Below are 24,579 nucleotides of genomic sequence, written 5' to 3'. Positions count from 1 at the left end.
AACATGCTACAACATAGCTCGTATGGGAAGGCCAGTCCCAGTGGACCTACCTGTCCCACCTCAGCTGGCCATGGCACCGGGCACCAGCACATCTGGGGCCCAGCCGGATGGGGCTCCACCCTGGGAGGCAGGAGCAGCCACCTGTGGTACAGTCCAGCCCATGGTGTGTAAGGGCCAACAGGAGATTCGAGACTCGCCAGCTGGGTGGGGACCTCAGTCCCCACTCCATTTTTTTGTGGGCATGGGGCTTGCAAAACTTCCACCCTCCCGTCCGGTCCCCCACATCCCCATATGCCTACTGCCATAATCCCTCGTCTTGTAGCTCTCTCATCTCCCACCTCCCTATCCATAATATGATAATACATTCCCCATTACCTCCATTCCCCAACAAAATAAAAAAAAAAAAAAAAAAAAGAAAAAAAAGCAATACATACATAACTGTCCATTCTCCATATATCACTGCTGCACACACTCACACTCACATGGCAACGTTTCTAATTAGCACAACATACTATTGTTGTGTCCAAATGTACTTCCAATTTCATCGCAGATGCAGCTGTAAGAAAAAGGGATGGACATGGACTGACCAATGTACTCAAAAATTCATCATATGCACAGCCATTGTGTAGAGAGAAGAAATGGACAGCTATGGACCTTCCTGTTGTGCCTTTTTTTCACTTTCCCTATCACCTTTTTTTTTTCTTTTAAAAAAAGAAGATGCGAGGTGTAAGTGGGAGTAAGCACTTGTAAGCAGCAGTGAGCGGGTCTCAGCATGTTTGCATGGGGGTAAGCACTGCCTACACAGGTAAAGCAATCAAGAAGGTAACTGAGTGTAAGGAACTGTAACCAAAAGTTACCACTGCTTACTGTCACGCAAACCCACTCACACCCACTCACAACTGCTTAAAAGGGCCTTACTCTGCCTAGCAACTAAATAAACAGCCTCTACTAGGCTCAAACCCAGAACACTGTACTCCATAGCCAAATTGATTTACCACTAAGTCATGACAGATACAAAGATATTTTATGTTTTCAGAAACATATCATCCAATCCAGTCATGCAACTGTACAGAGAATGTATACCGACATCTAAGTGTATGTGTGTGTAAATATATTAATATCTAAACAGATACAACATATCTAGCTATGTAGATAATATATATATATATATATATATATATATATATATATATATATATATACATATATATAGCAATTTCTAAAGCTATATGCATATATATCAATATATATGCACATATATACATACATATGCCTAATTCGACACATATATGTGTCTACACCTATATGTCTATGTATACACAGCATGTTACATATGTGTACGCAGATATGTATCTATGTAGGTATATACGGACATAGTCATATATATGTTGGCAGATATATATATCTATATAGGTATATATGGCCATACATCTGTACATAGCAATGGCAGATTAACAAATGCACATATGTCCACATGTACCGTTATTGGGGTTGAGAGGCCACTCACACTATACGTCTTGTACGGATAGGCATCCCCCCCACAGCCAATCACGTGCACCCTGCACTACACTACCAAGTACAAGGGACAAAAAACTAAGAGTAATGCTACTCAACGCCAGAAGTCTAAACCTCAAGATGCACGCACTCGAAACTCTCCTTAGCATGGAGAACATCGATATCTGTGCAGTAACAGAAACCTGGTTCAGGGCTCCCGAGAGCACCCCAGCACTACCAGATTATACCTCATACCATGCTTTTCGGCCCCAAAACATGGACTGAACCACAAAAGGAGGGGGAGTATCGATATTCATCAAAGATACCCACACCTCCAGGTTGGTGGCAAAGCACGAAGCATCAGAGACTATCCATGTGCAACTAACAGTGGGTAAAACTGCCTTCCAGTTTATAGCCTGCTACAGACCCCCCCTCCCAAACCCAGGAACCCCACTCGGCCTTTCTGAGAACACTGGAAAATATGAAGGTCTCTCCAAACACCATTATATTGGGCGACTTCAACTACCCAAACATAGGCTGGGAGCATTACTCTAGCTCCAACACCCTAGCCCAAAGGTTCCTAGAATTTATAAACTCAAATGCTATGGAACAACTTGTTACCACTCCCACAAGAGGGAAAACATACTGGACCTGATCATCACCAACATGGGGACTCTATGCTCCAGATCAGAAGTGTATCCCTCACTGGTAAGATCAGACCATAAACTAATCTCACTGGATATTCACATCCTGACCCCACCCCCTGCCCAGAAAACCCCAGTGAAAAACGTCTCTAAAGCGGATTTCACACTCCTCAAAACCGAGGTGGAATCCTTCAAAGCCCCGGCCTGTGGAAAATACAGCCCAGACCGCAGAATCCTTTATAAGCATTCAATGAACACCTTCAGGAATGCATGGATCATGCAATCCCAAATAAAACCAAGACCCAATCCTCCAAAGGCAGGCGTCCTGTCTGGTGGACCCCAGCCATAAACAAACTATACAATAGAAGGAGGAAGCTACTAAATGATAGAGCAAAATCCCAAAAGGAAGGCATCACTGATCAGTATTAGCAAAAACTACGGGCACTCATAAAATTGTCTAAGGCCAGCTTGAGAAAAATTGCACAGGACACTAAGGATAATCACAAGGCTTTCTTTAGTTATGTTAGGAACCTGGGTGGTAATTCCCAGATATGCTCAGAATTAGTCCAAAATGACAAAAATACACTGAACCCACAGACATTGCCAACATCCTAGCTGACAGGTTCAGCAAACTTCTCCCTCCCATCAAAGGGCAAATATCTATCCCAGCAGAGTGCTGCCCCTGACATCTCAGATGCTCAGGTAAGAGCTGCCCTCTCCAAAGCAAAAACACAGCATCAATGGGACCAGATGGTGTCCCGGGCTCGTCCTACATGAACTCCAAGAAGAGCTAAACCCAAACATAAAACTACTGTTCAATCTCAGCCTTACTACAGGATATGTGCCCAAAGAGTGGCGTACAGCAACAGTGGTCCCTCTCCATAAAGGTGGTGCCTCAACGGATCCTGGAAACTATCGCCCCATAAGCCTGACTAGCTTGGTCTGCAAAGCTATGGAAAGGATCATCATGGACCTCATAAATAAAGATATTGGGGACCTACAGACACTGGATCCTACCCAGTTCAGCTTTGTTAAAGGCAGATCCTGCCTCTTAAACCTGGTTTATTTCTTTGAAACAGTCACCAAGGCAATTGACAAGGGGAAGGTGGTCCACACAGCCTACCTGGACCTTTCAAAAGCCTTCGATACAATACCCCACTCGGGCATTATAGATAAGCTCACCAGCTTAAATATAAACCCCTATGTCACTAGATGGATTGCAAATTGGCTCAAGGACAGAACCCACATGGTTAGAATTGCTGGAGCCATGTCAGACTCCAAACCAGTTACAAGTGGTGTCCCACAAGGCTCAGTCCTGGGACCTCTCTTGTTCGGTATATATTTCTCAGAGGTACAGGCCAACACGGAAGGACTGTGGCTGACCAAGTTCGCAGATGACTACAAACTGGGCCATATTCGACTCTCCAGCCGACACAAGCATCCTCCAAAAGGGCCTCATAGAAACAGACAACTGGTGCCAGAGCCATGGCCTCAAGCTAAATGCCAAAAGTGTATAGTCATCCCGTTTGGCAAAACAAAGTGCCCACAAATTACCACATAGGTGGTAATCCATTAAGTACAGAAGAAGTAATTAGGGACCTGGGGACCCAAGTTGATAGCAATCTCTCATTTGACAACCACATGGCCAAAATGGTTAGAAAAACATTTTATATAGCCCACCTAATCATGAAGGGATTCACATCTAGATCAGGGGAGGTCATCATGCCTCTTTACTCATCCCTTATCAGGCCCATAATTGAGTACAATGCCCCTTTTGGGATGTACCTTACCAGACACCTGCAGCAACTGGAAAGACCCCCAAAGTACCTCACCAAGAGGATCAAACGGCTCAAACAGATGCCATATGCTGCCCGGTTAAAGAAACTCCAGCTCTACTCAGTGGCATACCCCCTGTTCAGAGGCGATTTGTGCCTGACGTATAAAGCCATGTCCAACCCGGAATTAATGGACATGCTGCACCTCAGAAAATCCAAATCCCATCGAGCTACTCTCGAGACTTGGACCTCAGCACTGAAATAAATAGGACATGCTGGAGGGACAGATTCATAACCAGAGGCTCCCTTCACTCTGGAATAAAATCCCAGTCCAGGTTAGGCAGAGTCCCTCATTGACTCTCTTCAAGAGGAATCTTGATGAGTGGATGGGAGATCATAGGTTTACCCCGGGTATCACTTCTGTGTCACTGTTAGACAGAGGCACAGTATACTAACCTCGAAAAAGGGCATAGCAAAATAAATTTAAAATGGGTGGCGAAAGCCAAACACATTCTGGCTAGGCTTATAAATGCCCTAGGGCAGATAGCCTAGTATGAACCTATGAACCTAAGTACAGTCTGCCTCCCATAGGACATGTACTATGTGGAATTCATCAACATCCCCAGGATACAGATACACAGACACAGGCATGCAGATAAAGATATACATATATACATATATATATATATATATATATATATATATATATATATATATATATATATATATATATATATATATATATATACACACACAGACATATGTACAGGAAGATACATATGTAGAAGGTGCACACAATATGGAATGGCCACTATGCCTACTGTTAACACCTGAACACCTGGACATTGTATGGGCCACCCATACAATTGTTAATCTTTGCCTGCAACATATACCCATAGAAAGACTATAGGAAAGACACCACACACAGGTTTGCAGACATGGGCATCCTTTAATTGTGTCTATATGCCATGTCATATAGCTGCTCAGATACTGGCAACCATATAAACAGAGTACTGCCATTGTGAAACTGTTACACTACTACAGTAGTCTGGAAAGGTTCACAACTGTTGCTGTCCAGGCCAATCCCTTCAAATTGAAAAATAGTGAAGACAGACTGGCCCACAGGATACCAAACAATCAACAGTATGTACTGCAGGTGTGTAGTTCAGCAGCCTCTATCTACACTCTGTACACACTCACTAGGAGGGAGGTAAAGACATTTTGTGGTCTAATGGGTTGCAACTGGTACTTAACAAGGCATAACTGACACCATCACAAGCACACTGACAAACAGGACAGTCTGTATGGCAAGGGACAGTAGGCTTGCAGTTCCCTAATTCATGTAAGTAATGTCACTATAGGTAAAATATACAGTACCGTACATCCAGTTACCTTGTGGCAGCCCAGCCCTGTTACCCCCACATTTAGCAACAGCCTAGGTCATTTATGGTGCTCCTCACCTACACACAATAATACAGGCCCATGTACCACTGTTACATACACTGGCCTCTGGAGTGCATACGGACACTCATGTATTTTGTAGGTGATGCCAACACATATATGGCCCCAGCCGAACTGTATGTGTGGGGGATACAACAGCAGTGGACTAATGGCAGAAATGGCAGTGTGATATACTCACATCCCACTACAGAACAACCCCCAGCAGCATCACATATGTGCAAAGCTTGGTATGTAGATGGAGGACAGAGGCTGGAATACAGACATATATGTGGAACACTGTTGCTATACACTAAGCAAGGTGCTGGTGTTACAGGATAGTCTGCAACATACCCCTAGTCAGGCAATAGAGGTTAGACATAGAAATGGATGTAGCCATGTACTGATAGCGCGCAACGCACACACTGCCAGTATAATATCTGACACATGACCTGTGTGGTGGACGGACAACACATGATAGGCATACCTCTGTCCATCAAGAGGATAGGCCCACAGTAGTGAACTGTGCAGACAGACTGCATTCCAAGGTACACTAGTATGTACACACACACACACACACACACACACACACACACACACACACACACCCTGTAACACCAGTACTATGCAAAGCATAATACAACTCTACTCACAGTCTATGTGTAGTTCCTGCCCCTCCTACAAATGTGTGGCTGCTCTGGTTGTGCAGGTTCTCCTGTAAGAGGTATTGCTACCTGCTGTCTGTAACACTGATGCCCACGAACAGGAAGTATGTCCATCACACAGGATATGTAAAGGGACTACATCCACATGCTGTAGGGATTTATAGTGGGTGGTTGCCATGACAGTGTTAATTGGAAGTAGTACACATGTGTAAACATATATATATATATATATATATATATATATATATATATATATATATATATGACTATCTGGATAATTCTATGTACATATATTTCCACCACATGTCCTGGACTTGGTGTGTAGCCCTAACCCAGCCCCTATAGTCCCAAAGTCGTAGTGCAAGGGGATGTCAGGTATGTATAGCAGGTACATTACTAGACTATTGCTACTGTCATTGGGATTGTCTTCACAGGCATGGTGTGTGTGGAAGGTGACGTCTGCTCATAACATGTGTGCCATTGCCTAGTGACAGACATCCTAAGGAACTCATTGTAGAGTACCACTGCTAGCATGTAATATGTGGAACTTTGGACACAACCTGTACAGTCCAGAGGTTTACACGTAATCCCTTATTGCACAACATGTGTACCAGGCCTGACGTTATGGGTGTACACAACCATGTAGATGGGTAGAACACATAATGACATGTATACATTCACTACCATAGGCTTTGGATTCACACACTCCTGTGTGGCCTGACACATAATGAATGCTGGTACAGGGGTGCCATGGACACATACTACCCACTAGATACTGACATACATCTGTACAGCATCCCACTGCTCTGTCTGACATACATGACCTTTAAGGGAGGCCTGGCAGCAGTACATCTGGCATGTATTTGCACATGACATCTCACTGGGTAAGTGCTGCTAGGCATGTCACAATGCACTGTGCAGGATACATGCAGACTGGATCAACACTGGCCTACATCTCCTATGGGGGAATGCACATGTACCTGCATATATAGCAGGCTCAACAGCCATGTCACAGCACAGGGTAAGATACACCTGCATGACAGTGCATAACCACAACCAATGTGAACACAGCCACAGCCACACATGGTAAGCTAGCATAACATTACAGTATATGGACTATCTGTTCAACACCATCCTCATATGTGCCACTCAAAAAATGCCCTACATATACTGGGCTGCTACACAGTTTGGTCTGATGGCTGTCTGTGGTATGGGACATGTGTGTGTATGGCCATACAAACATGTATGGCAAAATGGTACCATACAGTGGGGCAGCATGTTAAATCACATAGAAGGGGAGCTAGAACAATTACATCCCCCACTGTCTATACACAGGCTAAGGTACATATTAGCAATACACACACTGCCGACATTCACCATCACTACACAGACCTCAGAACTGTACAAACATCCACAGATTGTCTAGGTTATGTCATGTAATATGACTCCTACTGTACATGACATGTGTAGCAGTCTGATATATCACTGCCTTGTCAGCAGAGATGATGATACTATTTATGGTGTAAAGCACATATGCACCACTTCATGCACATCATCTGTACAATGGTTGACAGAGGTGTGTCTGACAGCACATACACAGGGCCAGTATAGACATGTTTCTGTAATAACCTCATGCATTTACCATTGTAATGGGGTTTGTTGCAACATATGTCCTATGAGGGATATGGAGTCAGTAACTGTGACGGCCTTCACTTTCTGCAGACTGCAATCCTCATACTACCTTCTGCATTCCACAGATAGATGCACCGTGGCTAACACGTGAAACCAAAGGCACAACACTGTCCAGTCTGCAGATGACCCTGCAGATAGGGATTCCTCATATACATGAAACTGACATGGCAGGTATTGCGACATGTACAACAGGCATATCCAGACAAACACTGTTAAGCCAACATTACTCCAAATGCAGTATGGCAGCACTTACAGTCTGTTGTCAGGTCAGGCACAGCCCCCTCCTGTTTGTTGGCCTCTTTCCACAGTGTATGTTGTTAGAAGTAAATCCCCAATCCATCTGAGATGCTATTTGCCAAACTACAGATCTAGTTCCTGCTCACAGTGAGTGAAATGGGCCAAAACCACCACAATGTTCCTAGGTATTGCAGTTTGTTTCCAAGCAATTGGCTATGGGAATGTTACCACAGCTGCTCCACATGAAATCAGCTAGGAGAGAGCTGCAATTCATGCAGAGGCCATCAGTTGATCATGACCATCACTTGAAATACACATGCTGCTGCCTAAGCATAGCAGGTGTGGGTCTCCACATCCACCAGAGAGAGAGTGGGGGAAGCAGACAGAGGTGAATACATGTCAGGTAGGGGGGTGAGTAAAACAGAAGCATTTTTGTGTCACACACCTACCCAGCACAGGGTATCAAACCCCCAACAGCTATGTAGTGCCATCAGAGTGCAATGTAGTTATTGGATGCGCCACAAAGGTTACCTGCTGTAGAGCACTCAGAACATATTTGCGATCATGAGTCTGACATCTGCAACAGAGATACGGTAGATATAGGGTACACATGCCTGTCTGCATGAACAGGTGCCAGCATCAACACAGGCACACTCACACACATTGACACACTCGGCAGGTCCAGGAGTGCAACTCATCACTAGTGGGATTGTCACAACATATCAATGTGCAGGTATCACATGCACCCCACGGGCCATACGGAGGTCGTATGGGCAAGGAGTATGAGAAGGTGTCAGACATCAGACAGCATGCTTCAGTATGCCCTGGGGGTTGTAGTGAGTGTGGATGTGGACATACACACCATACAACACACACACAAACACACATGGTGCCAGTTCTGACATGCATGGGTGCATGGGTGTGTGCTGGTCATCCATGCCAGCAGTCTATACAAGGGTAGGCAATGGGTATACCTTGTCATCAGGCCCCATGACAATGGTCTGCATTGTGGGCCAGGCCTGTAGTTTCTACATTTGCCCACACAGGTGGGTATTGCATCCCCCATCCAGTCACCTGGGTGACTATTGTGTGTGGCCAATGCTGTGTATCACTTGCCATGTATGTGTTCCTTAGTCTGTGACATGGATGGTGTCTGGGATGTGCATACCTCCCACATGCATGTACAGTGACATGTGGAACTGTTCCTAGGGTGTCTGGCCCATGTAGCGAACACATATTATCATCAGATGTGCCAGGCTTGGCCACCTGTGGCAGGAACTGGTAATGGGCATCAGGTTTACCCTGCTCCTACATTGATAGCATGCTAACAGCATTCCCTGATGCCAGTGTCATTTGTCCATACAGGGCATGGTTTCACACACGGTATGTCTGTTGTGAGTCACATGTGAAGGCAACAAAGGTGGTGCAGGTGTCCATTGGGGAACAAGGTGGAGGTGCACTGTCTGCATGTATGTGCATATTGGACAGATGGGCAGGGTGACATGGCCTCTGTAGCCCACTGCTATCACTGCATAGTTCCTTTTAGTGCCAATATGCAGGGTAATACCCACATATTGGTTGCTGCCTAGGCATGTGTGTGCGTATGAAACATGGGTTGAGTGTGTGCTCTGGGTAATAGTAGGGTTGCTAACTGTGATTGGCTGGCCTTGATGCCAGATGTATGGGTATGGCTTTGCACCCCAGCCTCTCAGCTAATTTACATCTGTTATCCCTGTATGGTTGACATTAGGACCACCATAAAAGTGATAAACAAAACCCCCTTCACATTGCCTACAGGTGTCACACACTCACACCCACCTCTACACAGGATATGAGTTACAAACATACACACACGTCATGCCTTGGACTAGACCCCCCTACTTAAATAATATATTACACTACAGCATAATGCAGTTATAGTATGCACCATGGACATTACTGGAGTGCTTCTTCCCCAAAGGTGCATTTCACGATGAATGACATCAGCAGGACTACCAAAGAAGGGCATTATATCTGTACTGCAGGTGACTAGCCTAAAATACATTGCTCCCTACACAGACATTGAAACACTCACAAAACATCTAGAACTCCCATGGTGGAGATGGAACCCTACCACGGTTCTAAATAACACTATAGCAGTACGTAGTTACAGGATGTGCTACAGAGATTACTGAGCTACGACCTTCCCAGAGGTTTATTTCTAGGTGGGTGACATCAGCAGCCTTGCCAAAGTTAAGTATGTGATTTGTACGGAGAGTGAGCAGCCTGAAAAGCATTGCTCTCTACTCAGTCAGACAAACACACACACAGTTGCCAGGTCTGGGGTTAGAACACCTACCTAACTACTTTATCACACTACAGCAATATGCAGTTACAGGACACACTACAGAGATTACTGGGCTATGATGTTCCCAGAGGTGTATTTCTAGGTGAGTGACATCAACAGCCTTGCCAAAGTTGGGTATGTGAATTGTCCAGAGTATGAGTAGCCTAAAAAGTATTTCCCTACTCAGTCAGACACACACACACCATTTCCATGTCTGGGGCTGGAATACATACCTAACTACTTTATCACACTACAGGAGTGCACAGTTACAGGATGCACTATAGAGATTACTGGGCTATGATTTCCCCAGAGGTGTATTTTTAGGTGAGTGACATCATCAGCCTTGCCAAAGTTGGGTATGTGAATTGTCCGGAGTGTGAGCAGCCTAAAAAGCATTTCTCTACTCAGTCAGACACAAACACACACACAAACACACACAGTTTCCAAGTCTAGGGTTAGGACACCTACCTAACTGCTTTATCACACTCCAGGAGTACGCAGTTACAGGACGCACTATGGAGATTACTAGGTTATGATTTTCCCAGAGGTGTATTTCTAGGTAAGTGACATCAGCAGCCTTGCCAATGTTGAGTATATGAATTGTACGGAGTGTGAGTAGCCAACTAAGTATTTCTCTCTACACAGTCAGAGACAGACGGACAGACACACAAACACACGCACACATTTGGCAAGTCTGGGGTTAGCAGTACTACCTAACTAGTTTATCACTACAGACTTATGTAGTTATGAGACGCGCCATGTAGATTACTGATATACAGCTCTCCAGAGCTGTATTTCACATTGGATGACCTCAGCAGGCATGTCATAGTACTGCTACAGGGAGGGCGGTGTATGCATGGCCCATATCCTATTCATGAAGGGGTTGACATGGCACATGCGGGCACACACGGGGTCATATGTCACAGGTACGTGTATACAGCTAGTAGATGACCACTTCTGTGTACAGTTGTGTTGCACAGTTGACACATGCACCACAATAGTCTGTCATGCTGACAGATACTGGTGGCTAGTATCTGCAGTGAGTGACATCTGCACCTCATGCGTTTGGGGCCCTTTGGCTGTGTGCTAGGTGGGACAGGCCCAGATGGCTCCTTGTCATGGTCACCCTCTTCCACACATCTATGTCCATCTACCTTTGGCTTATTATAGTGTGTTGTCCTTATATATATATATATCTGTATTCCTTATCCACTGTGTGTGCAAGGCAGGGGCAAGTGCATACTGACTTGTGCCTGTACTAAAAACTGCGACTGCCAGATTTGTCAGGTCCACTGGTGTTTGCAGACATGGCCTTCATATGTTTAAGTGTGAGCATGCTCAGTATGACTTTTCAGTATGTTGTTGACTGACATTGCCTTCATTCCTCTAAGTGTGTGAACATGCACAGTATGGCCATCTGTATTGCATGCGTGGATTAAGTCCAGGTAGTTTGCACTGCAGTGCTGACCTTTGTGTTGTACAATGACAGGTAGCCTGCTGTCTCTACAGGGTATCCATCCGTCATTTGACACTACATTTCTGCATAGCGGGGGGCACCTGACTGAGTCTAAATTTCTACACAGGAGTGGGGGAGCACACCTGATTGTTACTATAAGTGTACATAGAATGGGGGGCACACCTGACAGTTGTACACATTTGCTATGACTGTACTGGTATGTCGGGTACTCCATTTCAGTCTGTAGTCATACCTATCATGCTGGCTAGAGGCATACCAGTGTACTACAGATCCTATCTTTAAATACCTACATATTGGTTTCTGACTTCCCAGCCTTCACATCTTACATTCAAATTCCTGGCCTGCTGTAGTCCGTCTGTGTAGGCCTGAGGGTGGGGTTACCCATAGGACTCATTCAGAGGCCATTGTACAGCATTTCTATGTGTTTGTCTACACCTGTCCTGCTGGCTGTGACTGTTGTTGGGTATGTGACCCCCCCCAACTGGCATGTGTGAGTCACTTACCTTGTGAGTGTCCCAGTATTGAGGGTGGTGCTGCAGGGCTGTCAATGTCAGATGCACATAGTACACTCCCTATACATGGATGAGCACAGGTAGTGTCATGTTTGGCATCCATTTTACTGTATATGTGAGTTGGACAGAGGTGTCATTCCCTGGGTCCCTACTGTGTCAGTGCAGGTGCTATGTGTTGCCTCTTTGCCAAGGCCAGGGCATACTGGGCATGCCTCCCTCTGCCTACTGGGGCAGGCTCAGGTTGTTCCTCCTCTGAGTCACTCTGTGCCTGTGCAGGCCTTGGCAATGGTCGGGGCTGTGTGGCCCTGCCCCATACTGTTCCTACTGCAGCTGTTTCTGCAGTATCATATTGTGTAGCATGGCACATACAAGGACAATTTGGGTACATGTAGTTGGTGAGTACTACAAGGCTCCACCAAATTTGTCCAGACACCGGAATTGTGACTTGAACATCCCAAACACACGCTCTATTATGATTCATGTTTGTGCATGTGCCTCATTATGGAGTTCTTGTTCGGGTGTGTGTGCATTTCTGATGGGTGTCATCAGCCATGGCTCCAGTGCATATCCAGCATCCCCCACTAGGTGACCGTGTGGGATGTCCCCACTGGCAAATCTCTGGTACAGCTGCGTCAGACGCCAGATGTGGGAATCGTTGCAGCTTCCAGGGCAGCCAGCACACACATTCATTATTATGCCCTGGGCATCGCACACTACCTGGCAGTTGATGGAGGGGAAGCCCTTGCGATTGATGTAGACCCTACCCCGCTCACCGGGTGGTGCTTTGATGCATATGTGTGTGCAGTCTATTGCACCCACTACCTCAGGGTATTCTGCTATTTGGTGGAAGAGATGCATATTGCTGGACAACGCCTCACAGGTGATGGGTAAATATACGTGCTCACTGACATGTGCTGACATGGCATCAAGGAACTGGTGGAGTACCCTGGATGCTGATGCCTGTGATACCCCAATCATATCCCCAGTTGGCCTTTGGAAGGTACCTGTAGCTAGTATTCGTAGGCCTACACATACCTTGGTATCCACTGGGATGGGTTCCCCTCTGTTAGTTCTGTGTGTGAGGCGCAGCCGGCACAGCTCAACAATTTGCTGTAGGAGGTTCCTGTCCACCCTATAGCGCTCCACTATCTCCAGCTCATGTAGCCCTTGGTAGGTTACCCTGGGTCTGTACACTCTTCTCAGTCTCCTCACTGTGGGTTGCTCAGCAGCATTCACATCCTCACCACCATCAGCCTCTTGCACATGCTGGTTTATGATAGCAAAAGCAGCCCCTAACATTTTTTCTTTTACTTTCGTTTTGTAAAATTTCCCAGTTTGTATACACCGATGGTGCAGAGTTTTTGGGAAAAACAAGGGGGAAAGGTGTTTGCATAGTTTATTGTGGTGTGCTGGGCTGGGCTAGTCTGCTGCCTGTGTGATTGGCTGATTCTGATACATTTCACCTGTCAGCTAAGCTAGTGCTCCTTGGTTACCTTCCTACTGCTGTTTTACCCTCCCATTGCCTTCCTGTTTAAGCCTGTGTGCATGCCGGTCAAACAGAGTGCTCAAATGTGCACAGAGCTGCTATTTCCTGGTTTAACTTCTTTATTCTTCCTGTAAAACCTGTGGCACACACACCTTCTTACACTTTGTAAAGAGTGCTAGGCAGGTTTAGACACACCCCTAGCTTAGCTGTGCTAAGATATGAGCAATCCTGAGCCATAGGACTCCACTCTGCTTACAGTATGCCTGACATACACCTCCATGATGTCACCTATATCCTAGTCTTGCACCCAGCTATTCATACTCTTACACTGATGGGACCTGTCTCACAAGCTGGGGAAACTGGGATTCACTATCCTTCCCCTCATTTGCAGAGGATTGCCTGCCAATGCATAGTTACATGTCTCATACTGAGCCTCCCCCCTTAGCAACCACTACTCACTGGCCAGGTTGTCTTCTGTCTGCCATTGACTTGCATGGCAGAATACTGATTTTAGTTAGAATGCCCATTTTAAGTTTATTTTCTTATTTTCCCCTGATCCCATTTGCATGCCACTGCCCTATGCTTAAACAGCCGATAAAATTTTTTTTTTTATTGTTTGCAATGCCAATGGCCTTATACTTGGTCATTGGCATGCTTGCTCAGTGATATGCAGCCTTTATTTGGAGCTGTCATAGCTCCGTTTTTGATTTTGCAGAAATGTACTCGGTTACTAACTGAGTACATTTCTGCAGATTGCACTAGTCTTGCACTGTCTAATGCAAGCTTCCTGGATTGCAAAATCACCTCATTTGCATGGATTTCTCCTCAAAATGAGGTGATTTGCATACCAGGGCTTAGTCCATGCAGGATTAGTGCTGGAGCTCTTGTGCACGCTCCTGCAGGCTGTTCCTGGATCGCACGGCAGACATATTGCCTGCGTGAGCTCCTGCACTCATCTTGCACTCCATGCAAGCTTTTGAGAATCCGGGGGTGGGTATTTATTTACAAGAGAACAGTGACATTTCCTATATGTTTGTTACATTAGATGTAAAGAATTTGTTCACTGTCATAGAAATTCAATATGGTATTACTGCCATAGAAGAAATACTGAACAAAAAGGTGAATATACATACAGATGAAAATATACAGTTATGTTCCTTAATAAGGCTAGTATTAGAGAACAATGTTTTTCTTTGTCAAACAAAATATTATTGCCAGAGACAAGGTATAGCTATGGGTACACATTGTGCAAACACATATGCTAACCTAGTCCTGGCATACTGGGAAAATATGGTGATATTTGAGGCAGCACATGATTGGTAAGACAAACTTCTATTTTACAATAGATTTGTGGACAATGTTTTCTTTTTTGGGGGGGGGACCACAACAGAATTAACATCCTTTGTTAAATATCTAGAGTCTGCTACCAACTTCTTCAGATTTTCATTGAATTATTCTAGTACAGTTATTGAATACCCGGATGTTAGTATTATTAAGAAAGAAAATGGAGAGGTAGAGACCTCACTATTTAGGAAACCTTGTTGGACCAACAGCATGCTTAGATTTGATAGCATGCACCCTAGACATGTATTCCAGCACATAGTCAAGACATATGTCTGTAGAATATCCAGACTTTGCACAAATGAAAATTCCTTTATACAGGAATTTGACTCTTTAAATAATAATTTTCAAGCATAAGGTTATAGAAAGATCTATTGAAAAAGGAAATGGACAACAGCAGTCTCTATAGAAAACAAAGTGGAAAACCATGGTTACATATAGGTAAAATGGCCTAATAAGGTAGATGTACAGGTTCAAAAAGCTAATGAAGGTATGAAAATAAGTGTAACATACAGTAATGATATAGGTGGTATATGTAATATAATTAGAGACAACTGGAGAATTCTTTTGACAGATGAGAATATAACTAGAGTTGTAGGGATACAACCTAGATTTATTTTTAAAAGAAATAACAATTTGAAAGATATTTTGTGTCAAGAACCTATGCATTTAAAAAATTCAGGCATTAAGAAGAAGGGAACTTATCCATGCCTACAATGTAAAGCCTGTAAGTACATTTTACAAGGGAATTGTTTTATACACCCCTGGACCAACAAGAATTTTTTTTTGAATATGTATGCTGACTGTAACATGCAAAATGTTGTCTATATTGCGAACTGTCAACAGTGTGCTGCATATTATGTAGGAAAAACAAATTGCAGACTTAAAGATAGAATTTTTAAGCATCTATCAGATATGTTGTTGTCTTTCGGCTTTTTCCCAGTTAGGGGTCGCCACAGCGGAACTCCGGTCCGCTAATGATTGGCAGTAGATTTTCACGAATGCCGAGGTGCTAGCTCAACGTTCAGCCTTCAACAAAGGCACGCCCATTTACGCATGTCTTTCAAACGCCCACCCAACCGCGGATAAGGTTAAGAAAAGAACATAATGCACTGTACAAGTATATAGAATTGCATAGTTAATAGGTTAGTACTAGGCTAACTGCCCTTGTGAGCCATTTTAAGCTTAGGCAGTTATCCCCTGTGAGATTCAAACCCTATATCTTGTGTGTGGAAGGCAAACACCTTAACCATTAGGCTACCCTCCCAATCCCCATGTGTTTGCCTTTATGGTTATATGTGTTGTAAATAGAAGTCAAAGAATGGGTGACTTGTATAATGAGACTGAATACAAAGAGATGCAATGGATTCTTAGACTGGGAGCTGACAAAGCCCCAGGATTAAATGATGTCCCTTTAAAACCAGCTCTAGCAAAAAGGAGGGTAAACTACTGATTTTCATTGGCTGTGTTGTACTATATTAGATACTATATGTTTTTACTAGTGTTTTATTATCTGATGAAGGGATTTACCCGAAAGCACTTATGATACTGCTTTTATTGTTTTAATAAAGTGAAGTCGCTTCATACACAGCGTGGTTGTACTCATCTTAATTTTGGATATACTTTACTCTGTCTTACCCATTTGCCAATTTCATTTTTATGATTGCAATGATTAAAATTTAAATCATTAGGGGTTACTGTACAACCTAGTCACTGAGGGTAGCATAACCTCTTTTTATGTGCTTCTGGAAAATCTCTGCTTTCCAGTACATGGGAAACACCTGTAAGTCTAGCAAGGATTGCCCATATAAAACAACTCCTCCCTTTCAAAGGTTAATGTAATGAAGGAATGAAGGATAATGCCTGCCATGTCTAAAAAAAGATAGCAAACACAATCACCTTCTTTTAAGCAATACATTACCAAGAAACAGTCTATATCTTATGTTGAATGACTCATACATAACAGCACTCCAGAACTTCAGAATGCAAGAAGTTAGTGAAAGGAATTTACTGCTGATACTTAAACACATCACTCCTAAACAGCACCAATGGAGGTATAAAAATGCTGGCAAAGTGGGTATGCATAAAAGTAATCACTTCTTAATTCTAACAAATTCAAATAAAAACCATTATACGATTTGCATTTAGGGAATTAAAAGTTGTTTTCAAGGCAACAAACAAACAAACTTTCATTTTAAATAATACAGCTATCATACAATCAGCTTTAAACACAGTAATGAAATATTTACTAAATGCAGCAATAAGTACATGTGTGTAAGCTTCAAGATCTGGATTATGTTACACATTTCAGTGATACCAGGAAAGACATGAGCTTTTAAAATATTTTTGCCTCCTAGTTTCCAAAAAAAAAAAAACAATTGTGTAATGCTCCATCATTTTACTACTGAAAATTGTACACAGGATCATAAAATAAAGAGATATCCCAATCATAACAATATATTTGAACTAGTTATTATTCCAGTTTTCACTCTACAACAGTGTTCTTTATTAAAGGTACATTATTAAAACTGGAAATATTTGAAAGTATTATTCATATTTTCACTTATAATAGGGTAACATTGGTCATTAATATGACTTACAACATTAAAACTGGAAATATTTGAATTAAGAAGTAAAACCTTTTATTTGACTTCATCATTTGAATTTTACGCATCCATGCAGTTTGCTTGAGCATTACTATGAAGGTATATAAGTCCAGCTATCAGGCAGTCAGCTGTTGAAGGATACCATAACTGTCTGTAACAGATACACCAGTGGCAATTTACAACTGGTATGGTTTCCTTAACTCATTCCCTCAAGTACAGCTCTTGTGAGTGAGTACTTTTAACTCCCAGTAGGCTTGGCCTGAACCTTTAAAGAAATGAAGTTATCATCTTACAGTTCAAACAAATATTCATATCTCTGGAACCATACATATTACTAGAAAACTGTAAATGTCAAACTATTCAGATTAAATTAATCTTTACTTTAATGGTATTCATTCAGTTTGAAGACTTAAACTGGATTTTATAAGCCAGTTTAATGGCAGTGAATATTATAGCAATAACCCGCCCGCTTGTTGTGTGTAATGCTAAATTTACCGGTTAGGGGTGGGGTCCGTCAGTGACGTGGGAAAAATACCCAAACAGTAAATTATACAGAAGAATATTTATTTACATTATTTAAGAAGAAAAAGAAAAGAATTCTTATAAATAATGGCATAAATAATGGCATAATTTCCCCTGTTTACTGCCCTTCGAGTCCTGGCATCCAGCGGCGCCCGGTTTCTCAGATGCTTTAATGAGCAAAAACAAACGGAGAAAAAAAGATCTCAAGCAAGACATCAGAGTTTTCAGTTATTTAAAATGAGACTATAGCCAGACAGTTTAAAAATAAAATAGCAACGCTAAACCGTTTTATTTTTTAAACTTCAATTTAAATATGTTAAACTCATTACAACTGTTTAATTTAGCAAAGCTTCGCTTGTAAATTTCACTTGCTCTATTTGCTAAACGAAATGTTTCATGTTTTTACTTATACGAGACATGAGCGGCTTTAAAATAATGATTCCGTTGCTTATTTTAAAAACCTCTCGCATTATTTAAACATTAATATATGGCGAAAAAATTTATTATACTAATGGAAAAAAGTAGGGGGGACTTTTCCCGGAGTAATAAGGCGATTTCGATACGCATTAACGCATATAATTTTGTAATGCTGTATTAGCTTATGATATCAGTAATCATTCAAGCAGGACACATACTGCCAACATAAATTTCTTCATACAGCTGTAAGCTTTCATGTGAGGTTATGCAGTTTTGTCTATTTTACATGAATGTTGACATATTTAGAGAAATGTTAAAATTATTGCAATAGAAATAAACAGTATACAAATAATACTCAATGTATCTTTTGCTGCATTAAACATAGGTCAGATATCAATACAGTTGCGTTTGCCATCATGTAACATGGTTTTGGAATTATTAATGCAAATATGAACAAGCAATATTTGACACCTACACGCATCAGTAAGAGGTAACTGTAGAAATGTCTGGAGGTGTACTCAGCTGTAATGAATTAAATTGATTATTTTTTCAGAAGTTGCAAAATATTTTTCTCTCATAACTCAATCTTCTGTGATTGTGTTATTACCTTGCCTCGTCTTAAATATTTAGTGCTACTTTCTAACTGGTTCTATTCCCAAAATGATCTTGTGAAGGCTGCTATACCCTTATGCTTTCTTTTTAAGAATGTATTTCTGTCCATAATGTGTTTTTTATGTCTTCACAATAAAATACTACATTCTTTGTTCAGTCCCTTTTCTATATTTTCTTAAGGCTGTTTTGAATTACTGCCTTATTTGAAACTATCTGAGGAGAGCATCAGTATATTTTATTGAATTCCTATGACTTGTGGTTGGTTTGGTTGGTTTTAGCTATCAACACTGAGTAAGTAATTGCTTTGATAAAGATTAAGACTTTTTTTTTGTAGTGGCAGCAAGTTTCGTATCTCTTTGCAGAGAAGATCTACTCATGCCTCATTGCCTCATTGTGCATGTATTTCCTTGGCAAATTCACCTGAAATTCCTTGAAAAAGTCTTATTGGATTTCGTATAGTCCCAACATGGTGAACACTAAAATGCCAAACAACCCAGATATGCTCCACAAATGAGTAAACTACAAATAAATGCTTTTGGTATGACAATGAAATACTCCTTTTTTGAAGAGGAAAAATACACTATGGGTGAAGAAAATATGTGCTATGCATGTAACTGTCATTAAAAGATAATAAAACATGAATGTACAAATAAATGACGTGGACAGAACCCAGGCCAAAACTTCATCTCTACACCATAGTTCCAGAATCCCAATGCTATCTGCAACAGACATTTTCTTGTGCCTTCTCCTTCATATAGTGCACAGTAACCCACTACACAACTCTTAGCACACTTTTAACAAAAATAATAAAAAAATAAAGTATGAAGAACTTTTGTTGACAAAGTAGTGCTCCCAATATCTGTAAGCCTTAAATCTGTCATTAAGGATTAATTTATTCGGCCAATAAAATCAGTGCAAGAAACTGAAATGCTGGCCTCTGATGTCATAGGCTTGTGGTTGTTAGGTGTGAAATAAAACAGTAACTCCCCCAAACATATAGCAAGTGAAGACTATTACCCACCTGAAGCAAAGAGCACAAACATGCTATTACAATTTTGTTAACATCTCCATTCAGTAATGATCAATCAGTTCCAAACTTCATCCATCCTTTATTCCATGTTTCTTCAGCTCATGTGTTATAATTCACTTGGTGCTTCCCTTTACAATGAGTTATCAGTCTAATGCTCCACCTATTTATTTTTCCATCTGTCCTCATGTCATATCTATCAGACCTTCATTCATTTTCTTCACCAACTGAACTAATCAATAATTAAACTTTTGAGAAATCATACATTCTAGGTTATACTTGCTTCATTAATATCTGATATAAACAACAGCAATAAAATAATATTCGAGAAAAGTTTCAGAGGGACCAGACATTTATCTCCTTTTCTTAGGTGGGACTCTTAACTGTGTATATAACGCATTCTTCTTATGGCTAGCCTGTCAATGCTCACAGGAGCAGGTTAGCCATAAGAAGCATAAATTATATAAACAGTTAAGAGCTCATCCTAAGAAAAGGAGGGAAATATCTTGTCCCAGTGAAACTTTTCTGCAATATATAAACATTTTATTTACTCCTCTCAGCATAAGAAAAATGTGTCAATAATAATTTTACATTGACATTTGGGTGTTTCATTATTGATAAATATATCCATGTATGTCTGCATGTGCGTGTGTGTGTGTGTGTGTGTGTGTGTGTGTGTGTGTGTGTGTGTGTGTGTGTGTGTGTTTTCATTAATAGAGAAAGGGAACCACAGGAAGATCACAAACATTTGAGGCACTCATTTTCTTATTATGGGTCAGTATGTGGGGATTCCAGAGTGTTGTTTCCCTGATCACATTCAATGACTATATATATCTACAAATGTTTTACACTCTATTCAGTTCACCTTGAGGCTGCATATTGTTGTTCAAAGTAGCAAAACGTATTTATGATGCAATTCTTCATTTTGCTTTTTCTCCAATGTGGTGAAATCTAGGAGTGAGAATAATCAGTTAATGGAGTATTGGAAGTAATGTTAGACATAACATTTTCTACTTGGGGGGGGGGGGCAGGGATACTGTGTCCTTGCAAAAATGTGCTTTTTTCTTCATGCATATTTGAAGGTACTATTGTGTGTTTTGTGTCTTTATACAGTTATAGTTTTATTTTTATTCTTTCTGGTGAAATTGTTTGTTGAAGGTTTAGTTATTGGGCAGGATTCACGAAGGCTTGCACGGAGTGTAAGAGACGTGCAACACTCCATGCAAGCCTCGCGATCCAGGAACAGCCCTAAACTCCGTGTAAGAGACCAGCTAAAACGCCTCTTACACGGACTGGGCGTGGACATGCTAAATACCTCACTTGCAGCTGAAAGGTATGCAAATGAGGTATATTAGCGATCCATGAAGCAGAAACCAGTCCATGTAAGAGACGTTTTAGCTGCAGAAATGTACTCAGTTGACAACTGAGTACATTTCTGCAAATTCCACAATGGAACCATGTCAGCTCCAAATAAAGGGTGCATATGTCTCAGGCAGCATGCCAATGGCCAAATATGTGGCCATTGGCAAGGTAACCCAATGCAAAAATATTAAAAATATAGTTTTTTTAAACCCAGCGCAGCCCCGCGCAAACGGGCTGCGCTGTATAAAACCATAAAAAAGAAGGTTATAAACCCACAAATGTGGGTTTCATGCAAAACATGGAATGACAATGCAGGGACCAGCAGACCAAAAACAACATGGCCACTGTGTAGTGGTTGCTAAGGGGGGAAGCTGAGTCTAAGACATGTAACTAAGCATTAGTAGGCAATCTCATGTAAATGAGGGTTAGGATACTGAATCTCACAGTCACATAGCAAATGAACACAGTCTGAGTAGTGTAAGTTATACATAAGGGGGAGGAATAGAGTAGGAGATAGGTGACATCACAGGGGGGAATGGTAGAAAGAAATTCAGTTCATTGGAGGTCAGTGTAACATGACAGATGACAGACACAGATCATGGAAAGAGGTGTGCCACTAGATAAGTCAGGGAAAGTCAAGAAATGGAAGGTGTACACTGTTACTTACATCAAAGTTTCTTGCTGGGCGTGCATGCGCACGTGTGCGTGCCATGAAGTGCGAGTAGGACAGTGTGCACTCGTGTAAGGCAGACTGAGCATGTGGGAGCATGTTGGGAGATGTTTAACACTGTTTGCACTGGTGTGCGCGCGTGTAGGGCAGGCTGAGCATGTTGGAGGCTGTTGGCAGACGTGTAACAGTGTTTGTGCGGGTGTGCGTGTGTTTTAACCCGAATAAGTAGATTCTGAACCGTGTAAGCACGTGTGCATGCGTGTAAGCCACTGTGAGCATGTTTCTGCTGGTATGCACGTTGCTCCCCCCTGAGGAAACAGAAAGGAAAAAGGAAGCAACAGAATTAATAGGAAGCTTGCAGGGATAACTGCTGAAGCTAGCAGGTAAAAACAGTTAGAAGCAGGCAATTACACAGGCAGAATAGTAGCCCAGCCCAGCACTTAAAACTCTGCAAACAGTAGTGCAGGATGTTTCTCTTAAGAGACACTGCAAGACAGGAGTAAGCTAATAGAAGTGAAAACTGAAAAAGCTTCACTCAGAGCAGAAATATTAGGGGCTGCCATAGCTGTCATAATGAGACATAGGCGACTTGCTGAGGGTGGTGACAATGCAGATGGTGCCAGACAACCCACAGTGAGGAGACGGAGAAGAGTGTACAGGCCCAGGGTCACCTACCATGGCTTACATGAGCTGGAGATAGTAGAGCTATAGAGTGGGCAGAGAGCTCCTGCAGCAAATTGTTGAGCTGTGCAGGCTACGCCTCACACACAGAACCAACAGAGGGGAACCCATCCCAGTGGAAACCAAGGTATGTGTTGGCCTAAGAATACTAGCAACAGGTACCTTCCAGAGACCAACTGGCGATATGATGGGGATATCACAGGCATCAGCCTCCAGGGTACTGCACCAGTTCCTGGATGCCATGTCAGCACATGTCGGTGATCATGTATATTTCCCCAATGCCCGTGAGGTATTAGCCAGCAATATGCGTCTCTTCCAGCAAATAGCAGAATACCCTGAGGTAGTGGGTGCAATAGACTGCAGGCACATACACATCAAAGCACCAGCCGGTGAGCGGGGTAGGGCCTACATTAACCGCAAGGGCTTCCCCTCCATCAACTGCCAGGTCGTGTGTGATGCCCAGGGCATAATAATGAATGTGTGTGCTGGCTGCCCTGGGAGTTACCACGATTCCCACATCTGGCATTTGACGCAGCTGTACCAGACATTTGCCAATGGGGACATCCCACACGGACACCTAGTGGGGGATGCAGGTTATGCACTGGAGCCGTGGCTGATGACACCCATCAGAAACGCACACACACCTGAACAGGAACGCCATAATGAGGCACATGCACAAACACGTAATGTAATAGAGCGTGTGTTTGGGATGCTCAAGTCATGGTTCCGGTGTCTGGACACATCTGGTGGAGCCTTGCAGTACACACCAACTACATGTACCCAAATTTTCATGGTATGTGCTATGCTACATAATATGATCTTGCGAAAACAGCTGCAGCAGGACCAGCATAGGGCTGGGCCAAACAGCCCCCCACCATTGCTAAGGCCATCACAGGCAGAGCGTGACTCGGAGGAGGAACAACCTGAGCCTGCCCCAGTAGGCAGAAAGAGGCATGCCCAGTATGCCCTGGCCTTGGCAAAGAGGCAACGCATAGCACATACACTGGCTCAGTAGGAACCCTGGGAATGATACCCCCTCTGACTCACTCAAATAATAACATGGATGCCTAAAATGACATGACCTGCTCACAAACATGTACAGGGAAGTGTAATATATGCATCCGACAGAGGCAGCCCTGCAGCACCACCTGAGGCATGAATGCCATGTGTTAAGTAATGTAACACCATGTACCTGAGCACCCTGACTAACATCCACCCTCACCAAGCATGAAGCCACAAAATGATGATGGGATGATCAAGTGCAATAACTGGCTGAAGTAATGCAGTTAGTCAAAGGGGAGCCAATGTGTTTCAGGCTGGGAAGACATGCGGAGCATGACATGATGCACCACCTGCTAGGGGTGGCGTGCACCTATCATGACATGCCCCATGGATACTGGCAAAGGCTGTCAGTACCCACAGCATGCCCTGAATAGGTAAGTCTCAAAACACAAACCCACCTTCATAGGTACCACAAGGGATAGGAACCTAGATGTAATGCTACCCAATGCCAGAAGTCTAAACAGCAAGATGTGTGCAGTGTAAACGCACACAGTATGGAGAATGTAGATACCAGTCCTGTAATAGAGAACTGGG

Source organism: Protopterus annectens, chromosome 11.part0 (assembly GCF_019279795.1).
Source record: "Protopterus annectens isolate FY-2018-M chromosome 11.part0, PAN1.0, whole genome shotgun sequence".
Lineage (NCBI taxonomy): Eukaryota > Metazoa > Chordata > Ceratodontiformes > Protopteridae > Protopterus > Protopterus annectens.
This window is presented reverse-complemented; position numbering follows the sequence as displayed.